Source organism: Bombus vancouverensis, chromosome 18, assembly GCF_051014615.1.
Source record: "Bombus vancouverensis nearcticus chromosome 18, iyBomVanc1_principal, whole genome shotgun sequence".
NCBI classification, from domain to species: domain Eukaryota; kingdom Metazoa; phylum Arthropoda; class Insecta; order Hymenoptera; family Apidae; genus Bombus; species Bombus vancouverensis.
Genome location: NC_134928.1, coordinates 5,092,837 through 5,108,563, shown reverse-complemented (window position 1 = coordinate 5,108,563; position 15,727 = coordinate 5,092,837). Strand labels below are relative to the sequence as shown.

General features: G+C 30.0%; 1 protein-coding gene and 1 pseudogene across 1 annotated transcript in view; one reads left to right on the top strand and one right to left on the bottom strand.

The window, feature by feature from the left end:
• CAP (Cbl-associated protein) overlaps nucleotides 1-15,727 on the top strand; it is a 379,584-nt gene that overhangs the window by 36,330 nt on the left and 327,527 nt on the right. The window lies entirely within an intron of this gene.
• Nucleotides 13,634-15,238, bottom strand: LOC143304048 (uncharacterized; annotated as a pseudogene).

The window sequence follows — 15,727 nt, the reverse complement described above, 5'->3', positions numbered from 1 at the left end:
CATCGATATGCTGTTTTCCATTACTTGATGACGATATTTTATTTGATAATGAACGAACATGTTGGGTTGACAAATTCGGGATGTTCTTCGCTATTCTAATAAAGCTGAGCAAATCGATATACTATAGAAAAAGTATCTTTTAATTAATAAGATGAATCATACCGACTAAGCAAACCATACTCTTTGTACTATTTCAGTATGAGGCACTATTCCAACTGGCAAGCTTGCTTGCGATAGAACAAAAATCACGACTATGTGTTAGCCTGAGGATATTAACAATAATATTCGTCTCCGTTCACTCGCTTGGAAATGAATAATATTAAGGTGCGATAATAAATAAATATACACACATATTAGATTGGCAACTAAGTGATTGCGGATTTTGTCAATACCACCTAATGACAAAACCCGCAATCACTAAGTTGCCAACCCATATAACTATATACAACGTTGATTCGTAAAAGGTAAATTAATCATTTCGTCAGCGATTAAAAATTATGGATCAATAATTACGGAATACACAGAAATATTCATGAAATTTCTCTTCCTGACATAATGTACGTTAAATCGTTTTCTCTTCCTTCGTCGCTCTATTTCTTCCTCCTCTTCTTCATCCAGAAGTATCGCTATCGTAGCTAACTGTAAGTCTTCGATTAAAAATGACATTTTGTTGTATGTTCTTTTATAATGTTTGATTTCCAACTGAGTGACACGTTTATCCCGAGCACGTTCCGGACGTTCGTGCAGAAATATTAACGCATAAACGCCCGGTCACGGAACGGACGCGGCACGGTTGTGTATAAATCGACCTTAATTCTGCTTAGGCGACACCGGAAGTAAGAACAAGTTACGCGCCACGAAATCACGATACGTCGGATGCGTCGACACACCTCGATTGTCGACATAGCGCGACATTGAGAGATTGGCGAAATAAATTCTTATTTCTTATTCTGTTTGCAAAATGATACTTTAAACATAATTTTTTATTGGATGAAAGTCAATTATGTTAAGAATCTTAATATATAGTGTATCTTATAATATATAATAATAATGTATCTTTACATCTTAGATTAATTTTTACATTAATTTTTATACTCGTATGTATGATTTAATAGACATTTAAAACATCTTTTCAAATGATTAAAATTTGTTCATATATTGCAAATTTTATAATCGTTGTTGTATAGTTATTGGATAATTGTACAATTTCGTTATATAGAGGAACGTGGCTTAATTAGAAATATTTGATAAAAGTTTATGCAATTAATCTTTTGGTTAAAAGTTTATTAAAACCAAAGCAGGAATTCTTACATTTTCCTTTGGTGTAGATGATTAGATAAAGGAAGAATGTATTTGGAAAACTATGGTAAAAATTTTCAATACAATAATTTATTAAATACATAATATAGGATATTATTTATAATTATACATAATACATATAATAAGTAAACAGATACTATCAATGTTATAGATTCTTTTGGAAAGTATTTGTACTAGTAGTGTCTTCCATAAATTAGGTGATCATCTGTTTGATAATTTAAGGATGCGCATGTGTTTCGGTTACAACAATAAAAGTTCCTTTTCAAATTATTAATGAAATTATGACAAACAATGCTAGAAATTAAAAATATACGTGTACCTATATCTAACTGTTTAGAAGAAGGTGGAATGCCTGCCAAATATTTTTTCAACACATTAAATGTTGCATTTGTACAGTAAAAATGTTATTCGATGTAACTTGTTATTATATTGACTAGCTTGAAAGGCAGTGCGCACATTATATCTAGTTTTATATTTCAGAGGTTGCGGTTACATATTGCTTTTATGTTCGGCGATGACGGCATTGTAATTCAACTGAAATAGATCCAAGAATATGTATTAGTCGGTCAGAATTCAGAACACCTATAGATGATTAAAGCGTTCCTGGAATATTTATTATCACACGTAAATACATTATTCATGAAATAGTTACTACTTCATAGCATTTTAACTAATGCCATTAAATCCATTCATTAACTTCTTCGGTGTAGCTTCATATTGCAAAAATAATTCTTGGTCTTAATCGTTTTCTCTATCATAAAGAGCAAATGAGAAAATAATATTTGTAATAAAAATACAAATATTATTTCGATAATCGGAGATTATAGAATAAAAAAAATGTTATACTATGTATAACTTTTTGTTAAAATTGAAAGTGTTAAAATGCAATTTTTGCATGTGTCTTAATACGGCCTCTATCTTTTTCAAATTCCTCCATTCCTTTTTCATTTATCTAACTAAAAGCAGTTTTATAGCACAGTTACAAATTTTTCACGCTTCATGTAATAGCGACGAGTAGACTTTGGATTTTAATGCATTTATACGAAATTCAATGTAAAAATACATATTTTTAAAGCAGAGTACTCGTCATAATCTTTACTAGATAAATTAGTAGGCAGTAAAAACTAGTAGGTGAAATTTACATAAAAATTAGCAATCTGATAATAACATTTACGCTCCTATCTACAGAAAAACTAATATCGTTAGTTACTTTCCGATATAATTGTATAATATTATCAGAAATATTGTTGTTAAATAGGTTTTGGAGTTGGATATTTAATTAATTCACATAGATTCAGTTTTTATATTCTGTATTTCACCACCATGTACAACCATCTGAACACATCGGATACACTCAGGCAATTAACCCATGGCGGACGCCAAAAACAAAAGAGCGTCGTTAGAAGTCGTACCAACTTTACATGTAGGAACTAATGATCATACCAACCTAATATTTTTCTGAACAAATATTTCAGTTTAGTTCTACTGTTAGGTAACTCCCTGTATACACGGTTTATTGATTGAACCAATTTCGAAAATTTAGATCGAAATGTTTACCTAACAGAACTTCCGAAACAGACAATTTACACAGAAGCTACGCAATAAATCGCTTCGTTTAAAACAAACGAGTTCCAAGGAACGCGTGATCGCTATATTTATCGCAATCACCTGAAGAGATCGAAGGTTGTCTCTAATAGTTTTTGCCGTGTTTTTTAACACTAGAATTACCGGTATTTGAGACGTAGCTATCTCTACCAAAGCCAGTCGAAATGACTAGTCTTTAAAAAATACGTGATAGTAGAATATTTTTATATTTATTGATTTATTATTATCTTACAAAAGGAACTCCATGTTATGAGATCATAAAAACAACTTTAATAATAACAATAAGTACAATAATGAAGAATATTCTGTACCAAAACTTTTGGTAACCTTTGGTAACAAGAATGTTAAAATAAATTTCCATTGGTAAATATAAGAAGTATAATATAATAATATAATAATAAAAGTAATAAGCGTAATAGAATAAATAAAATACAAATATAACTTATATTATTAGGTACAGAATTTCTCATCAATCACACTTCGTACAAACGTAAACATTCTTCTGCCTGCATTTTCCGCATACATATTTTTTACAAAGATTGCAACTGGTGGTGGTCTTATTATTATTACAGTACCCTATCTGACACCATTTGCGTGAATAAGGTGAGTTCGGATCTCAGATGCTCTATGATGTTCTATCCGTGATTTTTCATTGTCAGCGGCAAGCTCATCTGCCAATTGAAACATAAAATCTTTTCTGGATATCTGCTCACATGTGCTTTTTTTTATCTAAAATCCAGGCAATTATACCAGCTAAATCTAAAATATTAAAAAATTCTTGATCCCGACTTCACGCTATATTTTGTCCCCATTTTGTCTGCTATATCTATCCCAAATTTTGTTTTATTATAAAATTCCACCGTTTCAGGTAGGTCCTTTTCGCTTTTTCCTAAATAAGGAAATCTATTTACAACATACTTTGTTTGAACATCGGATGCTAACGAAAATTTAATTCCGAATTTGTCGGGTTTATTATATAACTCTATGCTGGTTATAGTCATATCTTTTGAAACATAGGCAATGAATACTGATTACGTTGATCTAGTCATCGTTGACTCGCATTGCTTATTTAATAGCGGTTCGTATGACCCGAATCAGGAACGTAGATTGTCGCCCTTATTATGCAGCTCGCGTTGCTTAACACTGTTAAGGTTATGAAGAATAGTCTACACGGTACAATCAGTTTCTTGACTCTGTGAAAGAACGTTGAGATTTTTATTGCATTTTAAAACGTGATTGATATCGAATGATACATTTCTAATAAATGTATTCTTAATTAGTTAGAATATAAAAAAAATATATGTAGTTAGTCTTTTCAATATCGAGTTTGTTGTCAGCCTGTGAGAGAAAATAATTTTATTAGTTATGAACAGTTAATTATAAATCGGAAATGATAACAACTCATAAGAAAGATAGAAAAGTCTGACTAATATGTATTTTTACTGATAGACAGTTTCGAAAGAAACGGAAGTTTTATAAAATTCAAAACCTATGGCTTCGTTAGATGTGTGTTTTTTCGTTATAAATTTTAAGTACTTCAAGCAGACTCTATTACATGCTATTAATTTTAAACAACTGAAAATTGTCAATTTATAAATGTCTTGTTTAATTTAGTTCTCCCAGAATAAATACATGAATCGTACAATTTAAACGTTCTGTCCAAAATTAAATTATATTCGATTCGTATGGTTTCGTCTCTGCTCTTCTGTTACTTCTCGATGAAAAATATTTATGCCAATGATTTATTACGATAGATACATGAAACTAAAATGTATTATATATGAAATACCATCCTTTAATTTTCAAATTATTATTATATCAAATGTTCTTTGTATTCCATTGTATCCTTTTAATGTAATACTGTAATTTCTTCAATGTAATGCATATCTTTCGTGCAAATATATAAATATTGGTATAAGTTATTAATCTTTAGTATTTGCTATTAAGGGACTACATATACTTAAAAAAAGTACATTCAACACTAATTATAAGAAATCGACTATCACTTATTTGCATATATTTTATATTATACAGAGTGGTTGATAACTGGTGGTACAAGCGAAAATGTTCTTTTTTAATTTTTCCATCGAGACAACGATCTACAGTGAGATCCGTTATAACGAGACGCGATAAAGTGCACGCGCACCGAGCGAAAATTCAAAGTCGATTTTCTCGAAAACAAAGCCTCAAACGAAAAATTTTTATCGCTCTTCGCGATACAATGGTCATTTGACATTCTAATCGCACATTATTATATAATGATTCCTGTAATAAAACTCAAATTATGTATCGAAAAATTCTGACAAAAAAGTATTTAAAATTACTTAATTATTTATAAGCATAAAATAACTTTCAAAAAATTGATTCAATAAATTCTACGATATTTCTGATATCACTTTTGAAAACATTGTTTTAAGGATAATTTAATGTTCATGATAATTCAATGTCTTGAAATAGCTTCGCTATTTAAAAGATTTGTATCATGAAAGTAAGGATGTGGCTACTACAAAAATTGTACTTTTTAATTTTTAATTACTAATTGTATACATGTTACCTATAAAAGTAAAAGAAAAAGAGTAAAAGAAAATTATCATTATACGTGTGATATTTCTGGTATTAATTTCCAATAAATATATAACAATAATTAGTAGAAAATTATGGTATGTAAATTATTGTAAATGAAAAAAATATAGATGCAACAAATTTTTACCAGTATCTGTTTCTAGCGTCAATACCACATTGAGTGATTCTATAATAATTAAACAAAAGACGGCTATGTTGTCAAATACAATATCATAAATTTTACATCTTGAATATCATCGTACGAAGCGCAATTCTTAATATTTGAAAGCCACAAGTAAAAAACGTCATAATTCACATTTCCTTTTATCTTTTTATTTTATCTTTATCTTTTAAAATTATCTTTTTATTTTATTCTGGGATTAAATCTCGTATTTTTTCACCCTCTTGATCATTTAAAAAATATAAATAACATTAGCAGAGAGAGAATAAGAGAAATTAAAGCAATCATGCATTTTCAAAAGGCTTGTATCTTGGAATGTATCAGGTTATTCCCGTTTTTTCATTTTTTCATATTAAAATATTTCTTCTTAACCATCAAGCGACATAAAAATCAACTAATCAACAAAAATCATATTTTTATCGTATGTTATTTATTTTTTCTGTATAAAAAGTTGAAGGTTCCTATAGAATAATAACTTTAATATCAAATGCAAAAAATCATAAAGTTTGAAGGATGATTACTTTCTAACAGTTTTACTCTGAATTCTTCGTTATTTTATCAAATTGTCGAACGGTTAAATAAAAAGCGAAGGCGCTTTTTCTGCTTTTCTTCTCTCATACCACATGCACATTAAACGGAATTTCGAATTCCGCGATCGTTAAAATTAGACGTTGACGAGGTGCGAGTGTTCGCATCGGAACATCTCGTACGGAATTCGAAACATGCGAACCGATCGCTTTGGTCGCCCTCTATGCGTTGAATACGTCGGGGCTAAGGGTCTGCCACAAATCCGAAATAGAAGTGAAATTTCTCTGCCGCATGTCGCAACGGCTACGGCGATTCACGTGTTTCGAGAAATTAATCTTTGTACGGTAATTTAAGCTGACAAGCATTTACAACGAAAGTTGCTGCGCTATCAGGTAACTGTAGCTAACCAGTTGGAGCTGGTCGCTGCGGATGCGATCACCAGGGGTTTGGAAATTGCTCTGACTTGTTATTTCAGATCCTCGGTAGACGAATTAAGGGTTCGATCTAATTAGAAGAAGCGAAAAGTTGTTTCGCTAGGGATTCGATTTTCTATTACGACTGGAAATTAGCTTTTGGAATTAGCTTAACTGAAGATAAAAATGATGAGAAATTTATAAATACATAGGTTGCAAATTAGCTTGTATAATTTATAATTTATATTATGAAAAATTTGAAGATTACAGGAAAAAAACATGATAAGTACATTTTTGTTGATTTGCTGATTTTAATGTCACTTTATGACTAAAAGGGCATTTTGATATATTGTATAAACCATAATATTTATGTCGTGGTAGATGTCTTTCGTACGATTAGTTATGCGTTTATAATGATCAATGAAAGTGTTGGCACAGGTTGACTTGTTTTGTAAACTTTTATATGAATTCGTTAAAAAAGATGCAACTGTTTGTTTAACTTTTTTGTAAAATATAAAAAGTGGTTTTACGATATTTATAAACTTCTATTCTGAGTAATTCTTGTAAGGAATTTCTGTTTCTATAACGATTTCTATTTTGGTTCTTATGCACATTGTTTCTAGATTAATTATTTACAAAACTTTATTATTTCCGAGACAGTCCTAGAATTGTTTCTTGTATCGATTTTATAGTAATTGAAACATTACGTTTCTATAAAAACAGTTCAATATACAAGTATCTTTTATCATTTAGTTTTATACTTTAGAATGGAAAGTTATGTTGCCAAAGAATTATATAAGGCATCGTATGTTTTACGAATTTACTCAGCATTTTATAAGAAAGTCTAGCGCATGCATATACCTAGTGTATGTCTTTATCGTTGTTCGTTACTATTGGCTTGGCAACTAAGAGATTGCGGATCTTGTCATTAGGTGGTAATGACAAAATCCGCAGTCATTTAGTTGCCAACCCATTAAAATAGTTAGAAATGGGAGGAATCAGTCAGGTTTAAAAATATGATTGACAGAGTTTCGTAGAAGGCAAAGATATAACTGTTGAAACAAGTAATATGCGAATATTATGGCAAGCAGTATTTCAAACGTTACGAAGAGGCTGGAAAAATGTATGTTTAGTCCCAAAACCAAAAAGGAAAGGATATTTGTAAGATGATTTGATTGATAATATAACAATATATAAAAATTTGAGGTTGCATCTTTTAAAAAAACGGATAATATGGTTTGGCGTGTTCTTTCTCTGAAATTTTGATTTTTTACAACAGTGTGGTTTTTACACTTTGCAGAATTTTATTGTAATATTTTAATTTCTTGCATACATCGGTGATTTTAACTAGCATTGTATTTTTCTTTTTATATATTTTTGTTTATATTACATTTTATATATACTATTTATATTTCCAATATATTTTGATTGACATATTTACTTGAAATATGATACTTGTTAAAATCTTATGACGTTGTTGGTTATGAAATATAATTTATGTCAAGCGTGACAAAACGAGTGAAAAAGAGAGACGTTTCATGTATACAACTTGAAATGAAGATAAATCCTCTTTGTAATTTGATCTGTTATATCATTATTTATGAAATTGTAAACAAAACATTTGTATTATGTTGCAGCCTTTGAAACATGTGTATAGAATGATTAATTATTTTTTTTTTTACATCTCTATTGTGTATCTAACATTTTAAGAAAAATAACCAGTGAACTACAAAAGTAATGAAAACAAATTATTAATAGTTTTTGCTGAATAATACTTTAGGAAATTTTACTGCCTTATAAATAGGATAAAATTTCCAAGGTATTAAAGAAAGAAGTGATTTTTATGATAAATTACTTGCACTATTTTTTGTTAATTTCATATATGAATTTTGTATTCAAATTGATTTAAACTTAATAATCGATAAAAATCGAACCAAATTTTGAGTTTAATAATTCAAATAAACCAATAATTGTGAACACTTTTGTTAAATCAATGGTAAAAGATTTATATAATCTACCCAAAACCGAAGTTTTCGTTTACGTAACAGCTGTTAGATAACTTCAATACAAGTGACGAAAGAAAAAAAGAAATCAATAAATTTATTGATATATTTGTACTATTTGTTTCTGTATTATTATTGTAATATATTTATATTATTATTATGAATAATAATAATAATGTCTTTATTATTACATTATTATTGTTATGTAATATTATTGCTTAAATTTCACTTGGAATCAATTTTAAAAATATTATTATGTAATACTAATTTTTTTACAAAACGTTAACTACAAGATCTAGTATTTATATCTTACTACAATTAAATTGATATCGCTTTTAAAAAATATTAATAACAATGTAAAAAGAGTTAAATTAATTCTTAATGTTAAGAGAAAATTTTACTCCTAATTTCTTTCAATAAATTCCATTAACACTATTTTTTTTTAAAGATGCTACAGATACCCGAAAGGATTATTAATTGTATATTACAACAATCAAATTGATATCAGAGTTTGAATTAATTACAGTCCAGAGGGTGTTAAATTACTAAAAGAATTGGTTTATTTATCAGTTGTTATTTAAGAAAAATATCAATCTTTGGCTACATCAGTTACAGTGTTGAAAGCGTTAAATGAGAAACAGGATATTTTTATTTCCCAACTGCCATTTTAAAGAAAACTTCATTTCGAATGTCTTCGAAAAATTTTAACAAATTCCATTAATATTCATCTGTTTAGAAAATGGTGTATAGTTCTATTAAAAAGACTAGTGATTTCACGACGACTAACATGATATCAGTATTCGAAAGTGGTAACTACAGCTTGAAAAATGTGAAATTAACCGTAGTCTTTCTACATGCAAAAAATCTGCTGTAGCTTCGATCGACGAACTCGATTTCTGAACCGCTGAAACACTTTTCTCCATGATTACAGCATATACTGGCGTAGTTTGGATTTAAAGCTGCTTGAGTCACGCCTACTCTTATGCAGCCCGGCATGCAGGTCTGCAGTTCTGCTGCGCGAGTCTGCAGGCGTCGCGATCGATTACTTTTACCTCTGGACACGACCAAAGAACGTTCCACCGTGTTTCCCAAGGTCTCGCGGTGAATATTGATAGGGACACTTCTCTCTATCTTTCTCTCTCTCTCTCTCTCTCTCTCTGTTTCTATCTCCACGACGAGTCGACATAAAAATTGCCGTATCTACAATTTTCTACGATAAACTAAACGCAATATACTGAACTGTACGATCAAATGACGACCCTGGTTTCTGAAAATTTATATAATGGTAGATGTTTTATTTAAATTCAAATTTCTAGATCTTTATAATAAGCTATGAAAAATGATACGACGTATGTAATTTTAAAATTCAGTACGTCAACTAATTCCATATCATCAATATTATCTCTTTATTTGTCTTTCTTAAGCTCTTGAAAAACATTGAATAATATTAAATGTCAACATCTTTTTTCAACTATTTCATATAAAATACTTTCTTGCTTAAAGGTAGAAAGACACTAAAAATGGGTTCATTATGTTTTTTCTATTTAAATTATAATACATTATTTAAATAGAAAAAAGATATCAGAGATTTTTATTATTATTAATTGTAATAGAGTTTTTAAAAGTTAGCGAAAAAGTTTATAAAATATAGGATTTTAATTAAATTTAATGTCTTTAATTTAATAAAAATACATATAAAGAAAATATATAACGCGTTTTACGATTATATAAATAATAAGAAGAACATAAAGAAGAAGATATATAAGATTAATATAAAGAAGGAAAGATTTCAGCTCATTAGATGTTTTGTTTACTATTTTTCTTGAGTTTACGTATGCCAAAAGATTAAACACTGTTCCTCTATTCGCCAGTATCGTAATATTAAGCAAGTTTTCTAGTGAATAGCATTAATTGAATTGCGTAAGTATCCTTTGAATAGCATAAAACTTTGTAAAACGTTGGGAAATCTATGCTACGTTGGTCTCGAATTTTGTAGAATTCTGTGAATCGATACAGTACATTGTACTTAAGGGGTTAGGTCTAATATTTTTAGAAATTACTAATTTTTCTCTTAGAATAATGTTTTTCGTGATTTTGCAATCAGTAAATTTAAGAAAGAAAGATGTAAAAATTATTTGCATATATTATCGTACAAAAAATTTAGAAACATAATTATATAACAATTATATAAATTATGTGATATATATAATATTTATTCTAATAATTAACCTATAATAATTGCTTCCATTAGGAAAAAGTCGTTTTATATGTATATTAATATGATAATATAGTTTATTAAACGTAATTGAGACGCAATCTATTTTATTTATTTGTTTTTATATTTATATGGAGTTTATATAGATACCAAACTTGTTACTTTCTTATTTACGTTCAAAATTCTTTCTTTAAATCACCTTTCTTCTAATAAGAACAAATTGCATTTCGCCATTGTAAGCTTTAATTTGTCCAATTTAACTAAATTGTTAAGACAAAAACAACATAAACATAATACGGCTTCGCATCTTACCTTATCTTTCGTACGTTAAATTTAACAAATTACAATTAAAATATCTGCTAAATTAATAGTTTTTTAACATAAATAGGTTAACACATAATAATAGGTTCCATTTGAAAAAGTGAAATCCCTTAAAATCTTCCCCACTACCCGCAAAAAATATTTTGCGCATGACGTTTCCCTGAACGAACGATGAACCAAATAATTTTAGTTAAAACATTTTTTTGATAACCTCAATGATACCGATCACTGCTAAAATATGTTTAATATGAAAATTATAAATAATCAAATCTCATTTCCTCAATTATTACAGTTTATTTATTACGTCCTTTCAAAAATTTGTAGAATAAATATTTTATAAATTATACAAATATTTCATTAGGCTATGCTAAGATCTAAATATGATTTAAGTGATCCAATTAATCGAATATTAAACCTATCCAATACATTTACAGATATGATTTACTTTTCCTGTAGCAAATTCAGCAACAATATTCATTGCTTATAACAATATTTATTTAGCAACGATATTCATTGTTTCAAGAAATTTTTATACAATTAGAGCTTTATACACTATTTAAATTATGTTTTATGAATTTTATCATTACCGCCTAATGACAAAATCCGCAATCATTTAGTTGCCAAGCCAATATTTTCGAAACTTACGTATAACTTAAGATTAAGTATAACCTAATGCGTATAGTTACTTCCGTGTAATTTAGGCTTTTTTTACATAAATCTGTGAACTATACAATAATAGTAGCCAATACTGTTTTGTTTTATCATTAACCTGCCATTTGAGCTACCCAGCTTTCTTTCAAACTCTTAAGCGTCACTAGGCGGTTGCCTACAGCTTTGGTCGTCTTGGCAACTGTGATCGTTCTCTGTCACTAGCGCGTTGACTGTCGCGCCATCTACGTTCGGTCGACATCAAAGGTGAAATGGTTTCTGATCTGACAGTGTCACCCATATTCGGGTGACGATTATTTCACTACTTGCGAAGGATCGTCGTAGATATTTGAAAAGATATTGCACAGGAAGTGATAAGACTATTGAATTGTTATAAAAGTAACACGAAAATCGTTTATTAAGAGAATTATTTAGAATGTAAAACTTTAAAATATTCTATAGGAAGCTGAGGTTGGTCGGGGGACAATTTGGACAATAAGTTGTTGTTTTCTTTAAATTCTCTCGTGTCTTTGACCGGTCCATACAACGTCTTTTATCTGCATAACATAGTTTGCATGCGCGTCCAATGCTTCTTCAGAAAATATTTTGTTGTAAAATATGCACATTGCATCATTTGATTCTGATCGACTATTTCAGTTGTCTGGTTGGGTATTAGCCAAACCATCTACTTTAATTGGTGTCGTTATTGATTTCCTGTTTCTTTTACTAAGCAATGCAGGTTCTTTCGAGATGTCGCAGAGACAATTATCTTTATACGATGATATCGTTAATAATGCAGAACTTTCGGCTTTACGGTATCGATTCATAGCCCTGGGTTTAACATGTTGGTCGTCACGTCACCCATATCTATGTGACGGGTATACTTCCGTGGGAGCCCCGTCACCCAAGTATGGATAACGCTCATCTTGTTTGAGTAATTAAATATAGGATATTATATATAGTATATACGACATAAGAATATTAAAAACACATTATACCATACTTTTTATTAATTATATTCTGGATAAAATATTACATTTTGCAATATCGCATGGTATTTGTTAAAACGTTCCAAACACATTTGGGGTGATTTTGGGCACTTTGCACTACTAGTTGTAGACTTCGTCATCACTACTACTCTCCCCACTTTCAAATATATTTTCACGCTGTTTACTGAACATTTTCAGGACGAAAAAATCACTGATGTACGTCTCATAAGTATGCTTCTCGACTAAATGAAAGATCTGAGATATCTGCCACGAGATCCCTCGGAATACTCTAGCTGGAAAGCTTATCGCTTTCTCCATTTCAGAACTAAATAATCTTTTCTTTACAATGAATCGAAGGCGATAAACAATGAATACCCGCGTGTCGCTCTATTTACGTTCTGCGTACCAACGGTCGGATTTGGGCCCCGCAGGAAACTTAGCCGAACCACGCTGGGCGACCAACGTGTTAATAGATGGCATTGGCGATATGTGATCAGGACTTTCGATCGAAATGCTTGATATTAGGCTGGTGTCTCGAAGAACCTGAATATTGGAAGTGCCTGAAGAAGAACTCTGTGACATCGAATCAGCTACAGTTGTTGATGGAATTAGGATAGTTTAATATTCTATCTATTATTTTCAGATGCAAATTGCCTTCCTTCGTCAGTCAAAGAAGCTGCATTTCCAGTTAATGCAGTAAAATCTGCTTTTGGAAAAGTTTCTTTGTTCAGTGGATAAATTCCAGTCGCTCGGGTTCAGTTTATTGCTATTTCTGCTCTTTGTACTTTTATGTACGTCTTCTCTAATAGTTCTGCCTCGATCCAATATCAAAAGGCCTCGATGTTTTTTGTTTTTGACGCAGAAATAATCGCATCTCTTCAAAACTTACCACAGAGTAAGTTCTCTATGGCCTTATGAAAGTTTTATTAAAAAGCTGAAGTTTCTGTGTAGAATGTGATGGTAGGTATACGATTGATACAAAATTCTTTTTGGCCAACTTAATTATACTTACATTATGGATGTGGCTGTAATGTCCATCCAATATCAACAAGATAAAAGATTCTTCTAGAGGTTTAATAAAATTAGCGAAGTGTGGGAACCACTTTGTAAAGAGTGGTGCTTGAATTCAATCAGATGGATAATATGTACCGATCGATCTATTGAGTTGGCAACTAAGTGATTTGTTAGGTGACCGTTAGATGGTAATGACAAAATCCGCGATCACTTAGTTACCAACCAAATACATGCTACCCTCCTCATAAGTACACTATTTTCATTTTTCCTCGGAAAAGTGACTACAGGTGGCACAAAATTTCCTGCTGCATTCAGGCAATCAACAGTACACAACCATTACCAATGCACCAGACTTTGCTGCTGTTCGTTTGCCCTTTTCCTTTAGGCCAACAACTTTTGGTATTTTTAACTGTACAACGGTAAGCATTGTCCCATTAACATTGTAAATTCAATCAGGAGTGTAACAATATTTGTCATACTCTTAATCAATAGTAGCAAAAAAGCATTTACATTTTCTCTACTGAAGCTGATAGTTCTGGCAGCTGAAGGGTCTGTTTAATATCTTCAGTGAAATCTTATCTTAATGACGGGTCAAAAAACAGTCTATTGAGCCTCTTCCAGCCGTGTTATTCTGAGAAGGATACTTGATATCATTTGTAACCGATAGTCAACGGTCTATTAATTTGATATGTTATTAGTTGTTCCATGGAATTTTTATTTCATTTTCAAGATGTAATTAAGTAATTGAGTTTCGAAGTCATCTCCTAAAATTCTTTCAAGCTACATTCTTAGTACTGATATTTTTATTAACTTTAGAGCACATATATGGGATTATGGTTGATCGTGACATGTTAAATACTTTTGCTGTTTTAAAGTGGCCAAACTTTTTTAATTTGACAGCTTTAATAGCTTGTATCGTATCTTCTCCAAAATAATTCTTTCTTAAACCTTCCTTTTCTTTATTCAGTTTCGTTCGTGGCATCTGAAGAAACGATTGATGCCATTTTGTAGTTTAATTATAAATTATAATATGTATAAATAAATTATAAAATTGTAACTAATTATAATTATGATTATAATAAAATTATAATATGTAACAAATTGTAATAAATAATAATAAAATCTACCAATCAAGAAACTTATATTTCTACCAATTTGCATTTCATTTTCTCTTATAACAATGTATTATAATCAAAACACAAACACTTCAAGTACTTTTGGATATATTAAAACTATGATCATTATATAACTTACTTTTTTCTTTTTTTTTTTAGATCATAAAATATACCAAAGTAAATTTCACTTTAAGAAGCATTCGTAGAAACTTTCTATTATGGCCAAAGGATAAAATATCTGTTAAACAAAAAAATTCATCAAGAACGGTTGCTATCTACCATTATTATCCTACTCGTCCCGATTCTGAACATACACGTACCCATACACTTCTACATAGGATTAAACAGAAATAGGTACAGTACCATAACTATTGATATTGTAGGAAAAAAAAAATAAAATCGGCCGATTGGGTTGCTGGAGCGGGATTTGAACCCAGAGCTTCCACTTGTCGAGTGGTTACATCGTAATCTTTCTTTCTTTAACGATTATTTATCATCGGGTATCAGCCTTTGGTTGCATCAATAAATGAATAGGTGAGACCCTAACTGTTTATACTTATTGATCCTTATGCATATTCGGTTTAAACATTTCATATAGATCTCGGTGTGTGTTGTGTGTGTTGTATAATTGTGTTCGTATTTTAACAAATAGTATTTGTATACAAGTTGCCATTTTGTCTCGTCTTTTATGTCAGAGACTCTTATGGAAAAATATATAATAGTATATAACAAAAATCATTAAATTACTCTGTTGGATTAGGTTACTTATCCTAAGCTCTATCCTAGACTATATTTTTAAGGTTTATTTACATA